General features: G+C 35.7%; 1 pseudogene; it reads left to right on the top strand.

Annotated features, from left to right (window-relative positions):
• The first annotated feature begins 240 nt into the window (after positions 1-240).
• LOC129299193 (protein BIG GRAIN 1-like E) lies at positions 241-1,321 on the top strand (annotated as a pseudogene).
• The last annotated feature ends 2,296 nt before the right edge of the window (positions 1,322-3,617 follow it).

Raw genomic sequence — 3,617 nt, 5'->3', positions numbered from 1 at the left:
CAATCCCCAACAAAAACATCTGGTATTGACTACTACATCGCAAGGATATAAAAGGTATTATATTCTTTCTTATTTACTCCACCACTCCCTTCTCTAAAAACTCAATTTCACATCATGTGGGGTCTCATCCACAAACCTCCATTAATGAATAGTCCCTTCTTCTTCATCATCATCATATAAAATTATGGCCAAAGTTATTAATTATATATCCTAAGTTATCTTCCCACTATTCTCAATCATTTCAACACCCTTTCTTAACTTTGCATCCTTAAAAGCCCCCTCTGGTTAGATATTGCCATCCCTCTTGCTTTCACCCCATAGGCATACTTTCAAAGCTCCCACATATTAAAGACGGCCTCTGCTTCCTCCATGTCCATGGCAGGGCTTATAGACTCAGAAAAGAATCACAAGGTGAAGTCCTTCCACGGGGAAATGATTCTGGTGAGCTTGATGTGTTTGAGGCGGCAAAGGTATTTCTCAGGGTACAATGAAGCTGTTGGCTATCATAACAATGACCTGGTGTTACTCAGAAGATCATGAGAGAAGATCAGAGAAATGGACACAAAGGCAGAATCAGCTAGACATGCCCATGAGAAACTTGTTTCCCCAGCAGTTTCATGGAGTAGCGGTGGAGAAGCAGATCATGAAGGAGAAGAAACACAAGCAGCCTAGCTCACCAGGAGGAAGGCTTGCCAGCTTCTTGAACTCTCTCTTCAGCCAGTCTTCATCTAAGAAGAAGAAGAAATCAAAGTCCAGCTCACAGTCTATGAAGGATGATCAGGATGATCAGAGCCCAGGAGGAAGAAGAAGAAGAAGAAGCAGCATTAGCCATTTCAGAAGCTCAAGCAGCACCGCCACGACTGCTACCACTTCAGATTCAAAGTCCTTATATTCATCCTTCAGTTCAGTGGGGTTTAGAAACACCTCCTCATATACACACCCCTACAAAGAGCTGTAAGGAATTCAGAACCCTCTCAAAGTATGATAATAGTATTGAGAATCTAAAGTCCTTCACTTTACATAATGATCAGTTGTCGGATGATCACAAGAAGAAGAATGAGAATTTCAAGTACAGTAATGGGGTTTTGAAAAAACACAGGAACTGGGGTAATGAGTTGTCTGAGAAGGAGTTCAGGAAGTTCAATGTTGAGGTGGATGATGATGATGGTGATGGTGCAGAAAGTGATTCAAGCTCTGATCTGTTTGAGTTGCAGAACTATGACTTGGGTTACTGTTCAAGTGGTCTGCCTGTCTATGAAACTACCAACATGGATAACATCAAGAGAGGAGCACCAATTTCCATGGAGCAGCACTGGATACTGTATACACATACATATATAATTGGTTATTGTTGAGGAGTTACAATCTTTGAAAAGGAAAATCTGCTATAGTTTGCTCTCTGATCTTCTTTCCAACTTTTGTCCATGCTTTCTCTTTTCTCTGTATGTACAGTTTGGAATGCTTGCTTTGTCTTATCTTTTATCCACTTTTGTTTTTTTTAGGACTTTGTTTAGAGTGCCAAAACTGAAAATGCTGTCCGTTATGGGGTTGGTCAGATTTATGTTCTGAGTTCTGATTATAGTAGTTTTCACAATAGATTACTGGGAAACTGAAAAGGCTTCAAGCTCATGTTATTCATTTGTAAGTGAAGCCTTTTGTTGTTTAATTTTATAATTCATAATGAGTTCATAAATGGCATAATAAACTAAGCCATCCAAAAAATATTCCAAATAATAGATTATTCAAATCATGTGTCCTCTTTGCTGCCCCCTTTAATGCTTAAAATCTCAGCCTTTCATTTCAGCTAATGGTTGGAGAAATTTCATTTAATTTCCTTAAATGAAAGGATGAGATTTTAGGCATTAGAGATGGCAGCAAACACCCCAAATCCCTAATTAAAATGGCTCACTTTCCTATTTCATTTTGGGATATGAGAGGTTAAAGTTTTCATGTAGTTAATGAAGGATTTACCAACAAGTGCATAGCTCACCTGGTTGGAAATTATGCTAGCTTAATCAAAGTTTTGAGTTTAACTGTTAGATATGCAGCTGTATTAAATACTCATGAGAGGTCTTGTCACCCTTGTGGTCCATCCCAGCTTGATCAGAATTAATCGGAGTCTGAAGGACTTTAGATACGGCGTGCACAAAAAAAATAAGGATTTGTGTTCACTGCAGGTAAAGTCATTTAAGCTTAGTTTCACAGTGAAGTTGATATAATGCCAGAGAATGGCAATTGATTAGAGCTGGGAACTTGAACAGAAAGCAATTGAAGAGCTTTTTTTTTTTTTTCTGTAACGAATCTGACGTGACATCACCTATGATGGGGATTAGAATGACAGATAAATTGAGAAGACTAAAGAGAAAATCTCATCATGTTACATTACTTCAGTAAAAAAATAAATAAATAAAAAAAATCCGAGGTCTTTTACTGTTTTCATTCTTGGATAACTCAATAATTAAAAGGTTAATGCACATAATTAAACAGCTGTCCAATCAAATGATCAAACATAAATATAAAGTCAAGTAAATCTTGTTTTATATATTTCCATAGTGTTGGAGACAAAATGCAGACAAACACCAATTTACTAGGAATTCTCAGGATTAAACTTATGAGCTTAATGTATTTCCTAAATGCCACAGAGAAATTTTATTATAGAACCACTTGTTCAGTTTCTTGTCTGGAATGATTGATTACACACTGACACTGAGAACAAATATTAGCATATACCAACCTCATGCATCTGTCTTGACTCTAAAGTCTTAATCAATATCAGTCCACCTTCCCTGTAATTATAAATTGCAACCAACAGAGTTGAAATGACTCTCTCTTTTACCCCTCTGCTTTGGCAAGCAAAGATACTTGAGACATGGAAGAAAGTAGACAAACCCCGAGTAATGTTTATATCCAACTCCAAATTCCATGTTTAATATTATTATAATGTGCAAATGTGAGTGGATTTTGAGTGGATGTAGAAGTCCCACGTCAAATAAAATAAACTTAATAATAGATACTCCATCCGATCAAAATATAAGTATTTCTCCTAAATTTTTTGGTCCAAAATATAAGCATTTTAGTATTATAAAAAAAAATTATCCTTATATTTATTAACTTAGTTTTTGTCGTGAATTCATGACTTCCTTTTCACGCACCATAAAAAGAACGGAAGGTGAAAAAGAAAAACAATATATATTTTTATAAGATAAAAATTTTTTGGTATATATACTATTGTTAAAATGTGCTTATATTTTGAACTTATATAATATAAAAGAACTCAAACTCTGTGTTTTGAAGGTTTGAGCCACAACATGGTATTTTTCCATTGCCTTGTTCTCATTTCCTGTTTTCGGTCTTAGTTTCTCCCTGTCCCTTACATATTAGTTTACCTTTTCCATTATAACAAGTGTGACCAGATTATTCACCTTCATTTCTTAACCAGTAAATGTGGATCCTAAAATAAAAATATCCTGAAATCATTTAATTCAGATAAAGAAGAGAGAAAAAGAGACGAGGAGATAAAAATATGTCTGTGAGACCCCACACAAAGTTGGGAATAAATAGCATACTTCTTTGTCTTCCTCACTCTCTTTGTTTTACCTATTTCAGGTTATCTGTTT

This window comes from Prosopis cineraria, unplaced genomic scaffold, assembly GCF_029017545.1.
Source record: "Prosopis cineraria cultivar Desert tree isolate PC_DT_omini unplaced genomic scaffold, ASM2901754v1 PC1071, whole genome shotgun sequence".
In the NCBI taxonomy this organism is placed as follows: domain Eukaryota; kingdom Viridiplantae; phylum Streptophyta; class Magnoliopsida; order Fabales; family Fabaceae; genus Prosopis; species Prosopis cineraria.
The sequence above is the reverse complement of the archived record's forward strand: the minus strand, read 5'-3'. Positions and strand labels throughout refer to the sequence as shown.